The sequence below is a fragment of the Astyanax mexicanus genome, chromosome 4 (genome assembly GCF_023375975.1).
Source record: "Astyanax mexicanus isolate ESR-SI-001 chromosome 4, AstMex3_surface, whole genome shotgun sequence".
Classification (NCBI taxonomy): domain Eukaryota; kingdom Metazoa; phylum Chordata; class Actinopteri; order Characiformes; family Acestrorhamphidae; genus Astyanax; species Astyanax mexicanus.
Window position 1 is genome coordinate 51,078,676 of NC_064411.1, and position 22,008 is coordinate 51,100,683.

Genomic DNA, 22,008 nt, shown 5'->3' on the forward strand with positions numbered 1-22,008 from the left:
TGTTAAATGCTTGTTTTTTATTAGTAGGACGTTTCATTACATTACATTACATTACATTTGGCAGACGCTTTTGTCCAAAGCGACTTACAATAGTCAAGTACAATGTAAAATAAGTTTAAAGGTAAAACATCTTTGGATAGGGATAAAAGGAGGTCAAAGGGGAATAATAGGATAGAGGAGGAAGGAAATGAGGTTAGAAGTAGTTAGTGTGTTAGAGGTGTTAGGAGAGTAAGAGCTCTTTGAAGAGCTCTGTCTTCAGGAGTTTATTAAAGATAGCGAGAGATTCTCCTGATCTGGTAGTAGAAGGTAGTTAGTTAGAGGTGTTAGGAGAGTAAGTGCTCTTTGAAGAGCTCTGTCTTCAGGAGTTTATTAAAGATAGCGAGAGATTCTCCTGATCTGGTAGTGGAAGGTAGTTTGTTCCACCATTGGGGAACTCTGTATGAGAACAGTCTGTATTGCTTTGTGTGAATGTTTGTTTGGTAAAGCGAGGCGACGTTCATTGGTGGAGCGCAGCGGCCGGGAGGTAGCGTAAGCCTTCAGGAGTGAGTGCAGGTAGGAAGGAGCCTGTTCTGTCATCACCTTGTAGGCGATAGTAAGAGCTTTGAATTTGATGCGAGCATCAACTGGTAGCCAATGGAGCTCAATGAGCAGCGGAGTGACATGTGCCCGTTTTGGTTGGTTGAAGACCAGACGTGCTGCAGCGTTCTGGATCATCTGGTGTGGTTTTACTGCACAGGACGGGAGGCCAGTTAGCAGGGCATTGCAGTAGTCGAGACGTGAGATGACGACCGCTTGCACCAGGAGTTGGGTGGCCTGTTGCGTCAAGAATGGTCAAATTTTTCGGATGTTATAGAGCGCAAAGCGGCAGGACCGAGCAACCGAGGCCACATGGTGCGTGAAGGAGAGTTGGTCATCAACCAGAACACCCAGGTTCCTAGCAACCTTTCCTGAATGATACAATCAATGTTCAGTCTTGTAAGTTTTGTTGATGATCTTGGGATGCTTTTATTTAACGTATTTAATTGTTCTCACTTGGGTCAGTGTTTTAATTTTTTATAGTTTTGCAAATATTACTTTTAACTTTTACTTTTACTGCCTTAATTTCTAAACGAAATGTAACATTTGCTGATGATCAGTGATGGTTTAGAGAGACATGTCATCTGCTGGTGTTGATCCACTGTGTTTTATTATCAAGTCTAAAGTCAGTGCAGTTTTGTTTTCCCACAAAATCTTACAGCACTTCATGCTTCCCTCTGCTACTGACAACTATGTTGGAAATGTGGATTTCATTTTCCAGCAGGACTTGGCACACTGCCCACACTGCCAAAAATACCAATTCCAGTCTTACAGTGTATAATATTCTAAATTTCTGAGACACTGTTTTTTGGGTTTTCATTGGCTGTAAGACATAATCATAATCAACAATAAAAGAAATAAACTTTTAAAATAGATCACTGTGTGTGTAATACATCTATATAATATATAAGAGTTTCACATTTTGTCTCCCAGGTAGACAGTGGTCTCCGGTTGAGAGTATGCTGTCCGGGATTTGCTGTCACTTCTTTCTAAAAAGTGTGTGTAAATGAGTGCTGAGTGTAAATGGTTGTGTGTAGACCAAGATTGTGTCCTTGAGTCTAGAAAATAGCTATGTAGGTGTAACATCATTAATTTACACACTAAACATTTTTTTAACATTCTGCTAGCTGGGTGTATGGCACTGTTGGCCAGAACCACTTAAAATCTAATCATATTACTGTGGTAAGTTAATGTTTTGCCTAAAATAACTTTTAGGCAATTTCCACAATTAAAAGTCTGGGTCCAAACCAGGCTTTGTGTGTTTGTTACACTGTATATTTTAGATTAGTTTTAGAATAGTGCACTAAAGATCTTTACTATGTTCTACTGTTATCGCCTTCATGTGGGTGGAGTCTCTCTATATCGTCGCTGTCCAATGAAAAACACTTATCTCAATTTTTGTTGATTTTTAGTTTGCTACATAATTTGAACAGACAAACTGTCCCTTACACTGTGCCGAAATTCCTTGATGAACGGAACAATAGAAACTCTTTAAAATTACCTGAAATAAACTCTTTTTACATTGACTTCCATTGAAAGTGCCGGAAGTAAAGCACCATCATCTGAACCTTAAATATACTACCAGGAGTGGGGCTCGAACCCACGTGGGCATTTGCCCATTGGATCTTAAGTCCAACGCCTTAACCACTCGGCCATCCTGGTTACCTCTGTTAAACCTGGTATTATCCTTTATGAAAAATGTATGACAGAATAAAATAGTAGCAAAGCTATGATGAACGGACCAATAGAAATGACCTGGAATAAACTCTTCCATTGCAAGTTTTTTCTCTCTCCTGTAAAGTTGCTGTTTTGTTTTTCATTGGACAGCGACGATATGTATCACACTGATTCATTTAATTTCTTTTTTTCTGTTTATAAATAATGGTTAATCTACAGTTACAGTAGATACAGAAATCACCATCTTAATCTGTTGTACTCTTACTCAACACTAGTTCTTTTTTCTTCTTCTTCTATTGTTTATTGAGGATTGTGTTCTTTCAAAGGGTCCAAAAGTCCAAACTATCTACAAAAAAGGTATTTTCACACTGCATAATTGCAGATTACATCTTGCATTTTCAGTTGGGTACATTTTTTTTTTATTGGTCTGGACAGTTGTTTGTGGCACCTTTTTCACCTGCAGTTTTGGTTCAGACTAAACTGAAAGTCCCAACCAATGACTGTAAAAAAAACATGGACAGCATATTGTCTAGTGCCACAAGTAAATCACCATCATCGGAACCATAATTTTCCTACCAGGAGTGGGGATCGAACCCACGTGGGCATTTGCCCATTGGATCTTAAGTCCAACGCCTTAACCACTCGGCCATCCTGGTTCTACGTTTTGTGTTTTTGAGTCTCGTCTAATTGCCTTTGACTAGGTGACAACTGGACACAGAAGGAAAGAAACCAAAATCTAGTGGAAAGAAGGTGTACTGAATTAAGTATAGCGGTTATCTTTAAATGCCCAACTTTGCCTCTGAATTCAATGCATAGCACAGTTTTCAAGGTACCATTTAGGTTTCTGTAAAGAAACTACCAGGAGTGGGGTTCGAACCCACGTGGGCATTTGCCCATTGGATCTTAAGTCCAACGCCTTAACCACTCGGCCACCCTGGTTACCTCTACTGGCGCTTTATAAAAAAAATTACGACAGAATGAAATAGTAGCAAAGCTAATCTAGTTGTATTCCATGTTTAAATGGAAAAGGGTATTTTGAATAATTTAAAGTAGTCATCTTTAAACGTCAAGCTTTACGTCGCCTCCGACTGGCATGCCTAACATTTAGGCTCATTCTAAGAATCTATAAACATACTAGAGGAATGGGGTTCAAACACATATGGGCATTTGCCCGTTGGAGCCTAAATCCAACTCCATGACCACTCAGCCATCCTGGTTACTTATGGCTATGTGTTTCATCCATTTCCCTTTAGTACATTGCAATTTAATGACAGTATGAAAGTGACTTTGCTTTTGCTTTGCTTTCTGTCCAAACTTGAATTGAAAGAAGTTTCTTTTTATCTTCATGTATACTATAAAGAGATTGGGGTTCGAAACCACGTGGACATTTGCCCATTGGATCTTAAGTCCAACGCCTTAACCACTCGGCCATCCTGGTTGCTCACACCCAGCTATATATCGTCCATTATGCCAATTTTATGACAGAATATAATCGAAGCAAACCAAATATGATCGTGTTTCAAGTTCGCATAGAAAGAAGGTCTTTGGAATCGATTAAAATAGTCATCTCTGAATGCCAATCCTAACTTTGTTTTTGAACTTCATAAACCGCCCAGTTTTCAAAGCACCATTTAGGCTGATTCTAGAAGTCTACTTTTTGGCTTTATAAGAACCATAAACAACTTACCAGGAGCGGGGTTCGAACCCACGTGGGCATTCGCCCATTGGATCTTAAGTCCAACGCCTTAACCACTCAGCCATCCTGGTCTTTTCTTTATCTACTGGTATCATCATTTATGCCAAATTTATGACAGAATTAAATATTAGCAAAGCTAATCTAGTCTTTTTCCATGTTTGAATGGAAAAAGGTATTTTGAATAATTTAAAGTAGTCATCTTTAAACATCAAGCTTAACGTCGCCTCTGACTGGCATTCCTAGCTCAGTTTTCAAGGTAACATTTAGGCTCATTCTAAGAATCTATAAACATACTAGAGGATTGGGGATCAAACACATATGGGCATTTGCCCATTGGAGCCTAAATCCAACTCCATGACCACTCAGCCATCCTGGTTACTTATGGCTATGTGTTTCATCCATTTCCCTTTAGTACATTGCAATTTAATGACAGGATGAAAGTGAATTTGCTTGCTGTGCAAACTTGAATTGAAAGAAGGTTCTTTAGCTTCATATATACTATAAATACTCTACCAGGAGTGGGGATCGTACCCACGTGGACATTTGCCCATTGGATCTTAAGTCCAACGCCTTAACCACTCGGCCATCCTGGCTGCTCATGCTAAGCTATTTATCGTCCATTATGCCAATTTTATGACAGAATGTAATGGAAGCAAAACAAATATGATCATGTTTCAAGTTCGCATGGATTAAAGTATTGAATCGATTAAAGGAATCATCTCTGAATGCCAATCCTAACTTTGTTTTTGAACTTCATGCATGACCCAGTTTTCAAAGCACCATTTAGGCTGATTCTAGAAGTCTACTTTTTGGCTTTATATGAACCATAAACAACGTGGGCATTTGCCCATTGGATCTTAAGTCCAACGCCTTAACCACTCGGCCATCCAAGTCACTTCGATAAACTATGACAGAATGAAGTATTAGCAAAGCTTATATAGACGTAATCCAAGTTTGAATGGAAAAAGACTATATTGGGTCAATTAAAGTAGTCATATTTAAATGCCAAGCTTAACTTCGCCTCTGAATTGCATGCATGGCCTAGTTCTCAAAGGTACTATTTAGGGTTGTTCTAGGATTCTATAAAATGCTGCCCCATCTGGGTTATGTGAAGAGCTGGAGTGTTTTGTCCATTTCCCTTTATTACATTCCTTTTTATTGTAAGTCAATAAGCTCACATTCTAAACTTGAATTGAAAGAAGGTTTGGCTTCATATGAACCATAAACAACATACCAGGAGTGGGGATCAAACCCACATGGGCATTCGCCCATTGGATCTTAAATCCAACGCCTTAACCACTCGGCCATCCTGGTGACTCCTGCATGCTTGTGCATTGTTCATTATGCCAATCCGGTCATGGTCCAAGTGCATGCAAATGCAAAGAAGGTCTTTTCTATCGATTAAAGTAACAATTTTTAAACGCCTACTTTAACTTCTGAACTTTATGCATGGCCGAATTCTCAAAGCAGCATTTATGCTCATTCTAGCAGTCTATAAACATGTTACCAGGACTTGGATTTGAACCCACGTGGTCTTTCACCCATTGAGTCTTAAGTCCAACACCTTAACCACTCGTCCATTTTGGTAACTCTTTCTGACTTGTGTATCATTTTGCCAATTTTATGAATTTTTAAAGGCCAAGCTTAACTTCACCTCAGACTTGCATGCATGGCCCGGTGGGGCCATTTAGGTTCATTCTAGGATTCTATAAACATGCTACCCGAAGTGGGGCTCGAACCCACACAGGGATTTTCCCATTGGATTTCAAGTCCCACGCAGTATCGTCCATTATGCCAATTTTATGACAGAATGAAATGGAAGCAAAGCTAATCTAGTCATATTTTAAGTTTGAATGGAACAAAGGTATTTTGAATCAACTAAACTGGTCATCTTTAAATGCAAAGCTTAACTTAAAACTTTAACCTCTGAACTTTATGCAGGGTCAGTCCTCAAGGTGCCATTTAGGCTCATTCTAGGATTCTACAAACGTCAAACCCACATGGGCATTTACCCATTGGATCTTAAATCCAACGCCTTAACCACTCGGCCATCCTGGTGACTTTTAGAAGCTTGTGTATCGTCCATTATGCCAATTTTAAGACAGAATGAAATGGAAGAAGAGCAAATCTCTAAAGCAAAACGTTAAATGGAAAGAATGTATTTTGAATTAATTAAAGCAGCAATCTTTAAATGCCTACCTTAACTTGGCCAGTGAATTTCATACAATTCCAGGCATTCATCCAAAAGGATCACTCAGGATTTTGGATTCTAAGAACAAGCTACCAGGAGCAGGATTCAAACCCACACAAGCATTTGCCCAGTAGAGCTTAAGTCCAACACCTTAACCACTGGGCCATCCTGGTTTACTAGAGGGCCAGAGTGTTTCGTCCATTTCCCATGAGTACATTCCAATTTAATGACAGAATTAAAGTATATTGATTCACTGTCCATACTTCAATTGAAAGATGGTAGTTTGGCTTCCCATGAATTATAAAAAATTTACCTGGAGAAGGGTTTGAACCTATAAGGGTATTTCATATTCAGTCCAATAGCTTAACCCCTCAGCCGATGATACATGGTCCAGTTCCCAAAGTACCATTTAGGCTCATTTAAGGAGTCTACGAACATACTACCAGGAGTGGAGTTTGAACCCACAAGGGCATTCGCCCATTGGAGCTTAAGTCCAATGCCTTAACCGCTCGGCCATCCCGGTTACACTACCCAACAGTGGCCTGTGAGAACATATTTTTAGGCCTTTATCTGATCAGACCACACCTGTAATCCTTTACGAATCTGTGTATCTAAGACATGGAGCATAACAACAGAGATTATTATTTTTTTTTTATATTAACCCTCCTATTATCTTTGGGGTCATTTTGTGTTTAAAAAAAATGATTGACATTAGTTTTGTGATTCATATTTACTCTCTTTTCTTAATTTAATATAGACAATACATAAAAAATAAAATGTTTTTATGTTTTATTTTCAATGTCTCTTTTATTAAGGCTGTTTTATTGGCATAAAATATAAGAAATATCAATATTTTACACACATTGACACGTGTGACATTCAGTTTTATAATCTTTATCTAAATGTTTCTTCACTTTAGGCCCTGACTTAACAACACAATACGTACAACATTATAATAATGCCATAATCACTGACAATTTATCAAATATAATTGAAGTAACTGGTGAATAAACTTTGCTAACATTACATTTAAAGATAACAGGAGGGTTAAATGGTTAAAACCAGATATACTGTAGTTTATTTCTTGCAAAAAAATAGTAGTCTACCCAGTGTTTAGCCTTCACTGCGCTACTTAACGTCGACGATAAGGCCAGTGTCGTCAGAAAGCATCTAAAGCTGAATCATATTTTATAAATAGTTAGTGTGGAGCGTAGGAGGGTGGAGCGTGGATGAAGCAGCGTACCGCATCTGTTTCCACCTGCCTTGAAAGACATCCTCCTTCACTGTCTCCGTACCTCCCTGGCAAATGTGTTACTTAGGTTCGTAGCCAGGAGCTAAACAGCTGTTGTTTTCTACTCGACTGCGTCTCATCAGCCTTCCCTGCCCTCAGTACCCACTCCCCTCCTCGTTTTTTGGGGGGCTACTTCTTTTCTTATTTACTTTATTTCCCTCATTACGTCTGCAGTTACCAGTTATTGGTAATTACACACCGAATCTGACACCCAAAAGCTTTGAAACTTAAAAAAAAAAAAAATAGCACAGCACTGGATTCCCCTGATACAACTGTGAACAAGGATTTACACATTAATAAAATATTCAGCAACAGCAGCAACTGTGTGTTGTGTGTTTCTGCTGTTTAAAACACATTGTAAATGTATATTATAAGCCAGACTGTGAAGGAACAGTGTATAAGGAATCATGAAGTAAATTAAGTGTTAAACAAACCAAAATACTCTATGAAGAAGCGTTTATTTGCTCTTTTAACTGGGGAACTGTTAACTTGCATTTTCTGATGCTGGTAACTCTGATGAACTTATCCTGTACAACCGAGGAAACTCTTGCTCTTCCTTTTCCTGGGGTGGTCCTGATGAGAGCCAGTTTCATTATTATGTTTTTGATGGTCTTTGTGGTAATTGCACTTGATAATACTTTCAAAGTTCTTAAAATTCTTCTTTTTGGATTGACTGACCTTCCTTTTGTTCCATCCATCCATCCATCCATCCATCCAGCTATGGTCTTTGCGGGGACTGCCCTTGAGAATACTTTTAAAACTCTTGAAATTATTTTTATTGGCTTGACTGACCATTTCTTAAAGTAATTTTCTGTACTTAGTTGTGTATCTATCTGTTTATCCATCCATCCATCCATCTATCCATCCACCCACCATCCATCCATCCATCCACCCACCATCCATCCATCCATTCACCCACCCATCCATCCATCCATCCTCCATCCATCCATCCATCCATCCACCCACCCACACACCATCCCTCCATCCATCCACCCACCCACCCACCCAGCAACCATCCACCCACGCACCCAGCATCCATCCACCCACCCACACACCATCCATGCATCAATCCATCTATCTTGGGTGCTGTTAAATTGTGGGTTCTGAGGCTGGTAACACTAAATAATTTATCTCGTACAACAGAGGAAACTCTTGCTCTTCCTTTTCCTGGGGTGGTCCTGATAAGAGCCAGTTTCATCAATATAGTATTTTAGATGGTCTTTGTGGGAACTGCACTTGAGAATACTTTTAAAATTCTTGAAATTATTTTTGTTGGCTTGACTGACCATTTCATAAAGTAATTTCCTGTACTTAGTTGCGTAATTGTATCTATCTATCTATATTGATAGATATATGAGATTTCATCAAATATATAAGATTTTAGCAATCATACAACATTTCTATTGGTCTAATAATTGTAGTAAAACAATAATAACACAGCTATAATAAAAATCTAATTATATAGTATACATAAAAAAACAGTCACACAGTAATAAGATCCATAGTAATAAAACGGTTATAAGTTGGTAATAACAGAAAAGCAGTAACATGTCAATACATCCACTTTATTAATATTCATCTTAACTGAGCAACTAAGCCAGACTTCAGCATTTAAAATGCGTTAGCACTACATAATATTTCATAAATCACGTGACAAACACAAAGCACTGTTATGTGCTATTAAACACTGATATTCAGCCCCTCTATATTACTATCAGTGCTGATACTAATATTCTGTATTTGCTTTGTCTCATCAGAACAGATATAAATAACACAGTAAATTCATCCTCTGCTGTGATTGGGTGAAAGCACACCTGCTTCAGTGTTTTCAGGGTCTGTTTCTTAGTAACTGTGTTTAACTCAGAAAGTCCAATAAAACAGTGTTTTTTTTGTAAATGCAGGACATCTGCTTCACACAGCAGGGATTATTTATATAATGGAAAATTTGGCATTACTCCAACACTGGACAAAGTCTGTTTCAGTTTAATTCATTTTTCTAAGTAGAGTTTAAATAATGTACCAGGAAGTCGGTGATTCAACCTTATTTAGCTCCATTCCTTTATCCTGAAATATATATATATATATATATATATATATATATATATATATATATATATATATATATATATATATAATAAATATGGATACATATTTATTATATATATGTATATAGATAGATAGATAGATAGATAGATAGATAGATAGATAGATAGATAGATAGATAGATAGATAGATACAACTTATTCCTCTAATAACCTTGCAATAACACAACTCAATGACAACTTTTAAGTTATAACACTGTAATAACATGGTAATACCCTGCTTAATATTAAGAATGTAATAAAACTATAGTAATAACAGTATACAAATGCAATCACAGTAACACTACAACAATAACAAAATAATAATATGGTAGTAATATAATATATAAATAATATGCAGTACTACAAAATAACATTACAAATACAATAACAATAACGAAAATGTTAATAAAACAGTATTACAAAAAATTGGAAAACACAGCTATTTATACATACATCAATTAAAATACAATGGTTATCATATAGTAATAACACAAAAAGTAAGAACATGTAATAACTGCAGTAATAAAAAATAAATATAAAATTACAAATGTCAAAAACCATAATAACAAGGTAATAAAATGGTATAAATGAAATTGGAAAACACAGTCATTCACACATGGTTATTACATGATAATAAAACAAGTCAAGTCAAGTCAAGTAGTTTTATTGTCAATACTGCATATGTACAGGACATACAGAGAATTGAAATTACGTTACTCTCCTTCCCAATTTTACAGCAAGTACAGATAATGGATATAATAAAGGAGAATGGGAGACACTATGTGTACAATACAGCAGGGACACAAATAGACATACATGAGACAGAAACGAGGTGCAGTGGTGTGGGGGAGAAATAGATATATAAATATAAGTAAAAAAAAGAAATAAATAAAAAAGAAATAGATATATAATATAAAAGAGTGGGAGACACTATATGTACAATACAACAAGACACAATAAACATACGTAAGACAATAGTGCAATAAGAACATGGTAATGACACTGCAGAAATATTAAAAGTAATAGTTTTAATATAGTTTAAATAGCAACAATAACAAAGCAATAAAGCAGCATAAATAAATCTGGAAAACACTGTAATCCATACATATACCCATAGTAATACAATGGTTATTACATGGTAATAACACAAAAATATATTAACATGCTAACAAGACAATAGCTGTAACATTGTACTCACATGACAAGAAATTTATTTTAATATCTTTGAAATTGAATAGTAATGACACAAATGGTAATAACATGGTGGTAATAACAATGTCATTATTTATTAGTTACAGAAAGGTCATAACACATCCAACAAAATCTATTATAGCATTATAACATGGTAACAACATTGCCATAGAACAGTAAAACACTATTTTATTACAAAAACGAGAAAAATTAGAACAGGCAGAAGTTTAAGTCAGCAGCTCCATCTAAGCCAGCGATTTTATGTCTTATACACATAAAAATCTAAAGTGAGCCAAAATGTACAGTACATTAGTATTTGGACAATACTTTACATTTATGACTAAGATAGATGCTATAAAACCTGTTATATAAAGGCACCTACAGTTTATTACATGATAACAACGCAAAACTTCTTTTTCCTGCTTTATATTTAATTTAATCAAATTATTAATGTGAAAAACTAACGTTAGATGGAGGCTTTTTTATTATTAGGCTTATTATTTGTTCTGCTAATCAGATCCCAGCGCATGATGTTCAGGCGGCAGAAGCCGACTTGTGCGCTGCGGTTTATTAAAAGAATGTAAAATGCCAGGTGTAGATTTAATTGAGTCAGATCCACATCTGTTCCTTAAAGGATTTTAGTTTTAATCTCGACTTTATAATAACAGCGTCCCTCCTCGCCGTCCCTCCGTCTGACTGGCTGTCCGTAGGTCAGTCTGAGCAGCTGTTCTGCTTCATTATTGATTAGTTTAGATTAGTTTATCAGTGTGAGGCATCTTTACCTGATAGAGGCATTCAGGTTAGTGTTGGGGCTGATTTTACAGTGCAATATTTGATTATATTAGCATTTGCTTAAAGTGAAGGGACATTTTATAATACATAAACCAATAGGAATGCTACAGTATAGAAACTACTTGTAATAAAACCTTTATTTGACAATGCATTTTTATTCATACAGTATATTATGTAATATATCTCTGATTTCTCAGATGTAACTGATTAAAGAAAACTAAAATAATACAGTAGAGAATTAAAAAAAATCACTAATGCCGCTTAGAATTCATATATTAACCATATCCAGAAGTAGTCTTGGCTTCTTTGGGCTTGGAGGCATCTGGGTTAGAGTTTACACTCCAAATAATTTTTTTTAAATGTCTAGTTATGGTCTCTAGTGGGAATGAATGCTATGTGAGCTGTTTTTTGTGGGAAAAAAGTGCCCCAATGATCCAGTATAACGCTGCTTTAGTCTGGTGGAGGAGTGGGTGGGGAGAAACGATAGGATTTTGGCTCTTGCTCATGAATATTCATACATGCAAACAGTTAGAAATGTTTTAAAAGAAAGACTTTTAAACATTTTTAGACTAATAACAGAAAATACAAAATGTCATATTTTACTTTACAACATGTGTAATAATGCCCTGCTAAGTGCAGTTCAGTCACTGATCTAGTCTTAGAGTCTCTGTAAAACGCAAAATCCACCGGAGATCCTATTTAAACCTATGTAAACACACTGATGTGGGTAGTCTAGGTCCAGAAAGTAAAAATCCACACCGGATTGGATGGATTTTTACTTTTAACTAGTGTAAACAGAACTGTTCTAAGAACACACACCTACCGATCTCTATTGTACTTCGCTGGTGTTGTTTCTCCATAAGCAAATTCTAACCATTTGTTCCTTAGCTCTGAATTAATGGGCAAAGCATAACACACTGATGTGATATTTGCACAAATAACACAGGAACGGACTGCCATGCTGTTTCTAGCACTGTTAGCTACTATCTGACGAGACGTGTCAGTTTCAGCTCTGCCTGTGTGTGGTCGTGAGCCAAGGTGGGCGGGGCCATGAATACTAATTCACGGGTTGACGTAGACATGGTGCTTTTCCTTTACTGATCGACTCATTCATCTACTACTGCAGACAATGGAGGTTGAGGAAGCGTTTCATCATGTACAGCATCATATACAACTCAAAGAGACCTACTGTATTTCAGAAAGAACAAGAAAAAAATTATTTTAGCAGAGGGACACCTTTAAATAGGAACAGCTCATGACTAATGGTAAAAACATGTTAAAATCATCGCCAGAATGTCCTTGGGAAGACAAATGCATTTTTTTTGTTTTGTTCTGAATATACAGCTTGGTTTCTCTGATTTTGCTATTTTTAGGTTTATGTTTGAGTAAAATGAACATTGTGGTTTTATTCTATAAACTACAGACAACATTTCTCCCAAATTCCAAATAAAAATATTTTCTTTTAGAGCGTTTATTTGCAGAAAATGAGAAATAACAAAAAAGATGCAGAGCTTTCAGACCTCAAATAATGCAAAGAAAACAGAAAGTTTATATTCACTCATTTTAGGAGTTCAATGCAGTTTCAAAATTAGTTTCAAATAAATCAATAAATATGAAGATATATGAATAAGTAAATAAATAAATATATAAATAAGTGGACACAAGCGACGTTGAACTGCGCGGCGCATGACTAATGGTAGAAACATGTTAAAATCATCGCCGGAATGTCCTTGGGAAGACGAATGCATTTTTTTTTTTTTTTGCGGTGGAATAATTAACTTAATTAACAAATTTGCATGCATATTCATCAGGGCCATTGAAGTCTTTCCAGGGCCGGCTTGATGAAGGCAACTGTGTAATAACAGCCTCATTTACATTCTGTCTTCCATTGTCGTTTATGCGGCTCGGAGCTCTCGGGCCGGAGGAAGAGAGGGCTGCGGCGGGCCTGCATGTCTGCGCATACGTCCTGCTGGGCGAGGCGGGGTAATTGATTGGCTGCGCAGGTAGAGGTAGGGATCAGGTCGGCGTGGGACGACGGGTTACGTGGGAAAGAGTCCATATTCTGAGTGTGCCCTTCTGTCGAGGGGGGGAGGGGCAAAAAAAGGAGAAAAGGGAGATTCTGTGCCCCCCTCTTCACCCCCTCCCCCCACCACGGTGGGCATTTTCTTGGCATGACTCCAGCCCTGTAAATCTCCTGGGCTGCCAGGCTGCGCCGCGCTCCCTGATGGCTCTGCAGGGCAATCTTTAAAAGCAGTAAGGTGTGACGGCACCGAATGGCAGCTTGGAAGCCATGCCCGAGGATAGCGGTGCTCCTTCACCCGTAGCACAAATGGCATCGTCATTTCTATACATTAAAACGTTCTGAATATACAGCTTAGCTTCTTTGGTTTTGCTATTTATAGGTTTATGTTTGAGTAAAATGAACATTGTTGTTTTATTCTATAAACTACAGACAACATTTCTCCCAAATTCCAAATAAAATGAAAAAATATTGTCATTTTGAGCGTTTATTTGCAGAAAATGAGAAAGGGCTGAAATAACAAAAAACAAAGATGCAGAGCTTTCAGACCTCAAATAATGCAAAGAAAAAAACAAGTTCATATTCATAAAGTTTTAAGAGTTTAGAAATTAATATTTGGTGGAGTAACTCACAGTTTTGTTTTTTAATCAAAGTTTTCATACATCTCGGCATGTTCTCCTCCACCAGTCTTACACACTGCTTTTGGATAACTTTATGCTGCTTTACTCCTGGTGCAAAAATTCAAGCAGTTCAGTTTGGTTTGATGGTTTGTGATCATCCATCTTCCTCTTGATTATATTCCAGAGGTTTTCAATTTGGTAAAATCAAAGAAAAACTCATTGCTTCTTGGCAATACGTCTTAGACCATAGGAAAGGTTGTAAATTTCTCTTTTAATTGGGGGCAAATTTGCAGAGGTTGCACCTATCAAAAATTTTCAATCTTTTCTAGCAACACCAAACAGCTTATATTGTCACAACAGAAATCATCAGAGACTCATCAGACCAGGTAACCTTTTTCGGTACCACTTTAAAATATAACTACCTTTATAAAGGGCTTATAAATGGTTTACAATACGTTTATTAATAGTTACTAATTAGGTTGTAAATGCCTTAAAAATCATTAATAATCTGTTATAACACATACGTAGAAAGGGCAACAATATAGATGGCTGTGGGTTCACTATTTGGCAAACAACAGATCATTGTTGCCCTTTCTACGTTATATGTGTTATAACTGATTATTAATTATTTTTAAGGCATTTACAACCTAATTAGTAACCATTAATAAACTAATTGTAAACCATTTATAAACCCTTTATAAAGGTAGTCTTATTTTAAAGTGGTACGCATTTTTCTAATCTTCTATTGTCTGATTTTGCTGATTTTGTGTGAATTGTAGCCTCAGTTTCCTGTTCTTAGCTGTAGGAGCTGCACCCGGTGTGGTCTTGGTCTTCTGCTGCTGTAGCTCATCATCCTCCTCAAGGTTGGACATTGTGTTGTGCTGATGTTCAGAGATGCTCTTCTTCTGCAGACCTCGGTTGTAACGAGTGGTTATTTGAGTTACTGTTGCCGTTCTATCAGCTCAAACAAGGCATTTGCTCCCACAGAACTGAATTGCAGCTCACTGGATATTTTTTCTCTCTTTTTCAGATCATTCTCTGTAAATTCTAGAGATGGTTGTGGGTGAAAATCCCAGTAGATCAGCAGTTTCTGAAATACTCAACAACCATGCCACGTTCAAAATCTCTTAAATCACATTTCTTCCTCATTTTGATGCTCTGATGGTTTGAGCTGCAGCAGATCGTCTCAGCCATGTCTACATGCCTAAATGCATTGAGTTGCTTCCCTGTGATTGGCTGATTCAACATTTGCGTTAATGAGCAGTTAGACAGGTGTACCTAAAAAAGTGGCCGCTGGTTGTATACAGAGGTGGAAAGAAATGAATAACTAATAATTTACTCCAGTTACTGTACAAGTTGAGTAAATTCTATGAGTAATTTGTCTTTTTTAAAGTAGTTTTTAAAATAGATAATTTTACTTTTACTCAATACATTTTGACACAAGTAATTTACTTTGTGTCATGGTCAGAACAGAATAGCAGACAAGCGCAGATACTGATAAAAACAATAGATGTTTATTATAAGAATAAACAGATGTATTCAGGGTCGATACAGAAACAAGGGTGATCAACAGTAAACAGAGCAATGAAGACAAAACCATACCATAAACGAGAGACAGTCCAGAGTTCATACACAAGCAATCCAGTATCAGAGATAATCCAAGAGGCGGTGGTGAAAGCACAGTCCAGGTCATACACAAAACAATCCAATATCAAAGGCAGAGGCAAAAATCGGCGTCGGGAAACAAAAGGCAAGGTCATACACAAAGTAAACTGAGACAAGAGATAAGTAACGCTTTGTATGAGGATAACCTACAATACGCGGCGATGAAGTCTGTTTGGCGTGCACCTTTATAGTGCCAGTAATTAGTATTCGGGGCTTCCTGGTGGAAGCAGGTGAGGTGTCACGTGATCAGGTGAGTGCGTGATGTCAGCGGGTGGTGCATTCTGGGTAGTGTAGTTGTTAACCTGAGAACCTCCGTTAGAGCTGGGTGTGGAAGGGACAGAGGAGCTAACAGCACCAGACGTGACAGTACCTCCCCCCGAGGGAGTCGAGACGGAGACGGAACGGGGACGACCACGACGACGTCCACCCGACGGGCAGGGAGTACCGGCGGGAGGAGCAGGAGAAACCACAGAGGTGCCAGACAGGCGGGGGATGCGAGACTGGGAACCCCGACGCACCGGAACCGAGGAGGAGAGTGAGCGCTTGGGACGCCCACGGGGTCTAGGAGCAGGTTTACCAGGGTGACGGGCATGAAATTCGGCCAGAAGAGCAGGATCCAGCACATCCCCAGCGGCAACCCAGCAACGCTCCTCAGGGCCGTAACCCTCCCAGTCTATGAGATACTGGAGCACACCGCCACGCCTGCGGGAATCCAGCACCTCTCGAACCGCATAGGTAGACGAAGCCTCCCCCTCCACTGCCGCGGGCGGCACGTCGTCTGGAACACCCTCAGCCAGCGGACCTGGGACAAGAGGCTTGAGCAAGGAAACATGAAATGAGTTATGCACTCTGTACTGAGAAGGCAACTCAATCTTATAAGTAACGTCATTGACTTGTGAAAGAACTTTAAACGGGCCAATATACTTGGGTAGTAGTTTCCTACAGGACCCCTCAAACCTCAAGTCCCGGGTCGACAACCACACACGATCTCCGGGCTGGTATTGGGGGGTGGTACCTCGGTGTCTGTCAGACTGCTCCTTGTATTTGCGCAAGACCTCAGAAACCTGCTGATGTGTTTCCTCCCACACCTGCTCACTCCGCTTCATCCAGTCATCCACGGCGGGTACATCGGAAGACACAGCTGTCCACGGAGCTAACGGAGGCTGGTACCCCAGAACGCACTGAAAGGGTGTAAGACCAGATGTGGAGTTAGTGAGTGAGTTTTGGGCTATTTCCGCCCAAATGAGATACTGAGACCACTCTGTAGGATGTTTGAAACAGTACAATCTAAGAAATTTTCCTAATTCCTGGTTAACTCGTTCACATTGACCATTGCTAGTGGGGTGAAAACCAGAGGTGAGACTAACGTGCACTCCTAAGTGTTCAAAAAAGGATTTCCATACTCTGGAAGTAAATTGAGGACCCCTATCGGAGAGGATGTCCTCCGGAATACCAAAGTGTCTAAAGATGTGTGTGTATATAGCCTGAGCTGTCTGAAGAGCAGTGGGTAGTGCTGGAAAAGGGATAAACTTTACTCCCCTAGAAAATCTGTCAACAACAGTAAGAACAGTGGTGTAACCCTCAGATTCAGGTAGGTCTGTGACAAAGTCTACAGCAATGTGTGACCAGGGTCTGTCTGGGACGGGTAGAGGAACTAGCTTACCGGCTGGAAGGGTTTTGGGTGTTTTGCATTGTGCACAGACAGAACAGGAAGCTACGAATGAGTGTATGTCAGCTCGCATGGTTTCCCACCAATAGCGAGCTGAGATCAGTTGCAGCGTACGTGTAACCCCTGGGTGACCAGAAGTAAGGGCAGAATGTGCCCAGCCAATGAGTCGTTCGCGAAATTGCTCAGGTACAAAAATCTTGTGAGGAGGACAACCCTCCGGAGGTGGTGTGTTAACTGAACCTTGCTGAATAAGATCGTCAAGTTCCCATCTAATGGCAGCTATACGAACTGTGGGTGGTAGAATGCGTTCTGGTTCGGAAGGGTGGCTACCCTCATTTGACGAACTGAAAACCCGGGATAATGCGTCAGCTTTAGTATTACGGTGACCTGGACGAAATGAGATAGAAAAATCAAATCGCGAGAAAAACAAGGACCAACGAGCTTGACGGGGGTTTAGACGTTTAGCAGTGCGTAGATATTCCAAGTTTTTGTGATCAGTAAGTACGGAAAATGGGTGTGCAGCCCCCTCCAGCCAGTGACGCCACTCCTCTAGAGCCAATTTGACAGCCAATAACTCTCTATCCCCTATACCATAGTTGCGCTCAGCAGGTGACATTTTACGAGAGAAGAAGGCTATGGGATGTAGCTTAGGCGGTGAACCGCTGCGTTGGGAAAGAACAGCCCCAACGCCAGTATCAGATGCGTCGACCTCGACTGTAAACGGTAGTTCAGGTTTGGGGTGCATGAGAACTGGAGCTGAAACGAAAGCAGCTTTTAACTTATTAAATGCCTGGTCGGCTTCAGGAGACCATTTAAGGATCTTAGTGGCGTTCTTAGTGAGTGCGGTGAGTGGGGCAGCTATACTGCTGAAGTTACGAATAAAACGCCTATAAAAATTTGCAAATCCCAAAAAACGCTGGAGATCTTTGATGGACAGGGGAGTGGGCCAACTAGTGACGCCGTCTACTTTACAGTCATCCATAAGAACTCCCTGGGAGCTGATAACATAGCCGAGAAATGCGACTCTCTGAAGATGGAACTCGCATTTCTCGGCTTTAGCATAGAGATTGTTCTCCAATAAACGTTGGAGGACCGAACGAACATGCTGCACGTGAGAGTCAAAATCAGACGAATAGATCAGAATGTCGTCTATAAAAAGTGTGACGAACTTGCCAATCATGTCTCTAAAAATGTCATTCATAAATGACTGAAACACGGCGGGGGCGTTAGCGAGACCATAACTCATAACCATGTATTCATAGTGGCCATTAGTAGTAGTGAATGCAGTTTTCCACTCATCCCCCTCCTTAATGCGGATTAAATTGTACGCACTACGCAAATCGAGTTTGGTGAAGTAAGAGGCGTTGCGCAACTGTTCAAGTGCACACGGAATGAGAGGCAGGGGGTACGCAAATTTTTTAGTGATAGCGTTTAAACCTCGGTAATCTATACAGGGCCTCAGTCCACCGTCTTTTTTCTTCACAAAGAAGAAACCCGAACCAACAGGAGATTTTGACGGGCGAATGAAACCCTGAGCTAACGCTTCGGAAACGTAATCTGTCATAGCCTTCTCCTCATCGAGAGTAAGGGGGTAAACTCTAGCTTTGGGTAAGGTGGCACCCTCCACTAGGTCAATGGCACAATCACATGGGCGATGAGGAGGCAACTTAGTAGCATTGTCTTTACTGAAAACCTCAAGCAAATCAGAGTATTCGGGAGGAATAACAGGAGATTCAGAAACATGGGGACTTTCCACAGTAGTGGACTGAATAACTAAACTATCCAGAGCTAAACAATGTTCATGACAGTGAGCAGACCAAACCGTGATATCCCCATCGCGCCAGGAGACAGTGGGATCGTGAGTCTTCAGCCATGGCATGCCCAGGATAACAGGATGTTCGGTGCAGGGAAGCACGAAGAGTGGTAGTTCCTCATAATGGAGAGCGCTGGCTTGAAGAGTGATGGGCAGAGTCTGCAGGGTAACCGGCTTGGAGCGAACAGTCTTTCCATCAACAGCATGGATGGCTAATGGACGTAGAAGTTCTCTGGTGGGTACTCCATGCTCCTTAACTAGGTCCAGACTGATGAAGTTCCCCTCCGACCCGGAATCTACAAGCGCTGGGACAGAGAGCATACCAGTAGGTAACATAATATTTACAGGCAAAGAAAAACATTTAGAGCGAAGGATTGTGTTATGCTTACGTACCACGTTAGCGCGTGGAGAGCACTCCACGCGCTGTCCCAGGGCTGGAGCTTTCACAGGTCGGGTCAGGAGACCACACTCAGCCTTGAAATGCCCGGCCTCCCCACAATAAAGGCATAGGCGAAGCCGGATTCGACGCTGTCGCTCCTCTGGAGTTAGCCGGGTTTTCTGGATATCCATGGGCTCTGGGGCAGGCAGCGCAGCTTTCTCCGGAGTGGGAGCGCGGGTCAGAGACACAGGAGTGTGTTGAGTGCGAGGACTGATCTTGGGTCGGCGCGAGAGAAGTTGATCCAACCGGATCGACAGTGAGATGAGCTGATCCAGGGTCAGTGAATCATCTCTGCAGGCTAATTCCCTCTGTACATCTGGGTTAAGTCCGCATCTAAACACGTTGATCAAAGCAGCGTTATTCCACCCACTACCAGCTGCAAGAGTGCGAAACTCCAGAGCGTAGGAAGCCACCGGCTTCTGACCTTGCTTTAGAGCCAGCAAAAGTTCTCCATTAGATTGTCCATAACGCGAATGATCAAACACTGAGCGGAAAGTAGCTAAAAAGTCAGTGTAACTAGCCCCAGAAAGTTCTTCCCAAATAGCTGTAGCCCACTCGAGTGCCTTACCAGAAAGCCGTGAGATAACAAAACCGATCTTAGCTTTATCGGTTGTAGGCGGTGAATTACTGAAAAACACGGAGCATTGTAAAAGAAAACCGCTGCATTTTTCCGGATCCCCATCAAACAACTCCGGTTTAGAGACAGAAAATCCAGGCACAGAAGAGTTAGCGTTAGGCATACTGGGGGTAGCTAACGGGCTAGGGCTAGGCTCAGTTACGCCTCTGAGGTGAGCTAGCAGCTCAGCTAGTTGTTGCTGCTGCGTGGTTTGCTGGCGGGCTAGCTCCGAAACAGCTTGGGTCACACCAGCGAGCGTTTGCTGGTGCTGACCGAGTAGCCTCCCCTGGTTGGCTAAACCAGATCTAATAGCCTCAGTATCTGCTATCTGATCTTGTACGGCCGCGTATTCTGTCATGGTCAGAACAGAATAGCAGACAAGCGCAGATACTGATAAAAACAATAGATGTTTATTATAAGAATAAACAGATGTATTCAGGGTCGATACAGAAACAAGGGTGATCACCAGTAGACAGAGCAATGAAGACAAAACCATACCATAAACGAGAGACAGTCCAGAGTTCATACACAAGCAATCCAGTATCAGAGATAATCCAAGAGGCGGTGGTGAAAGCACAGTCCAGGTCATACACAAAACAATCCAATATCAAAGGCAGAGGCAAAAATCGGCGTCGGGAAACAAAAGGCAAGGTCATACACAAAGTAAACTGAGACAAGAGATAAGTAACGCTTTGTATGAGGATAACCTACAATACGCGGCGATGAAGTCTGTTTGGCGTGCACCTTTATAGTGCCAGTAATTAGTATTCGGGGCTTCCTGGTGGAAGCAGGTGAGGTGTCACGTGATCAGGTGAGTGCGTGATGTCAGCGGGTGGTGCATTCTGGGTAGTGTAGTTGTTAACCTGAGAACCTCCGTTAGAGCTGGGTGTGGAAGGGACAGAGGAGCTAACAGCACCAGACGTGACACTTTGCTACTTTGGAAAACTCCCCATTACTGAGTAAAAATAAAAGTCTTGGGGAAAAAAAAAAACAATTGTCTGAATAAAAAATGTAAAAAAAAAGTGGCACGGATGCTCGAGCTTGGAAAAACGAGGCAATAACGTCCTTATGCAATACAAAATGTGCCCCGCCGGACAGAACTGTCAGCTTTCAAAATGTATCAAACCTGCAAAAGCATGTCGTGGTAAGTATTTTTTATCATTAAACAATCTGCTTAAATAAAAGTAAAAAAAAAAACAGGTAAACAGCCGTTAAAGCAAAGCAATGGCAAGTTAAATAATAATGAATTGTAAAACTATAAAAATACAGTTTATAGTGACCTATATGAGCATAACTTAAAATGTTTTATGGGGTGGTCTGATCAAATACTGCCCGAAAGGTCCAAATTATTATGTTGAATAATAGTTCAATAAAAACGATTTAATTTATGATTTGTTTTTAGTTTTTTACATTAAATCATTAAAAGTAACTATGTAACTTTTGCTCAAAGTAAATTTTAAATTGAGTACTTTTTTACTTTTACTTGAGTAGATTTTTAGCAAAGTAAAGGTACTTTTACTTAATTACAATTTTTCAGTACTTTTTCCACCTCTGGTTGTATATTGCTCATATCAGTTTAAACCTTTACAAATGTATTGTTTCTGGTATGCTTTATCTTCTTTATGAGCAGAATAGTGTATATTATATGTGTATATATGTATATGTGTA

The 22,008-nt window shown here is 39.8% G+C and overlaps 7 non-coding genes across 7 annotated transcripts; all 7 read right to left on the reverse strand.

The window, feature by feature from the left end:
- Positions 1–2,155: 2,155 nt before the first annotated feature.
- Positions 2,156–2,238, reverse strand: trnal-uaa (transfer RNA leucine (anticodon UAA)). The gene has a single exon. It is a non-coding gene; the product is annotated as a tRNA-Leu (tRNA).
- A 588-nt stretch (positions 2,239–2,826) lies between these two features.
- Positions 2,827–2,909, reverse strand: trnal-uaa (transfer RNA leucine (anticodon UAA)). The gene has a single exon. It is a non-coding gene; the product is annotated as a tRNA-Leu (tRNA).
- Positions 2,910–3,109: 200 nt separating this feature from the next.
- trnal-uaa (transfer RNA leucine (anticodon UAA)) lies at positions 3,110–3,192 on the reverse strand. Its single transcript has one exon. It is a non-coding gene; the product is annotated as a tRNA-Leu (tRNA).
- Positions 3,193–3,937: 745 nt separating this feature from the next.
- Positions 3,938–4,020, reverse strand: trnal-uaa (transfer RNA leucine (anticodon UAA)). The gene has a single exon. It is a non-coding gene; the product is annotated as a tRNA-Leu (tRNA).
- A 439-nt stretch (positions 4,021–4,459) lies between these two features.
- On the reverse strand, positions 4,460–4,542 carry trnal-uaa (transfer RNA leucine (anticodon UAA)). The gene has a single exon. It is a non-coding gene; the product is annotated as a tRNA-Leu (tRNA).
- A 638-nt stretch (positions 4,543–5,180) lies between these two features.
- Positions 5,181–5,263, reverse strand: trnal-uaa (transfer RNA leucine (anticodon UAA)). The gene has a single exon. It is a non-coding gene; the product is annotated as a tRNA-Leu (tRNA).
- Positions 5,264–6,580: 1,317 nt separating this feature from the next.
- trnal-uaa (transfer RNA leucine (anticodon UAA)) lies at positions 6,581–6,663 on the reverse strand. The gene has a single exon. It is a non-coding gene; the product is annotated as a tRNA-Leu (tRNA).
- Positions 6,664–22,008: the final 15,345 nt, after the last annotated feature.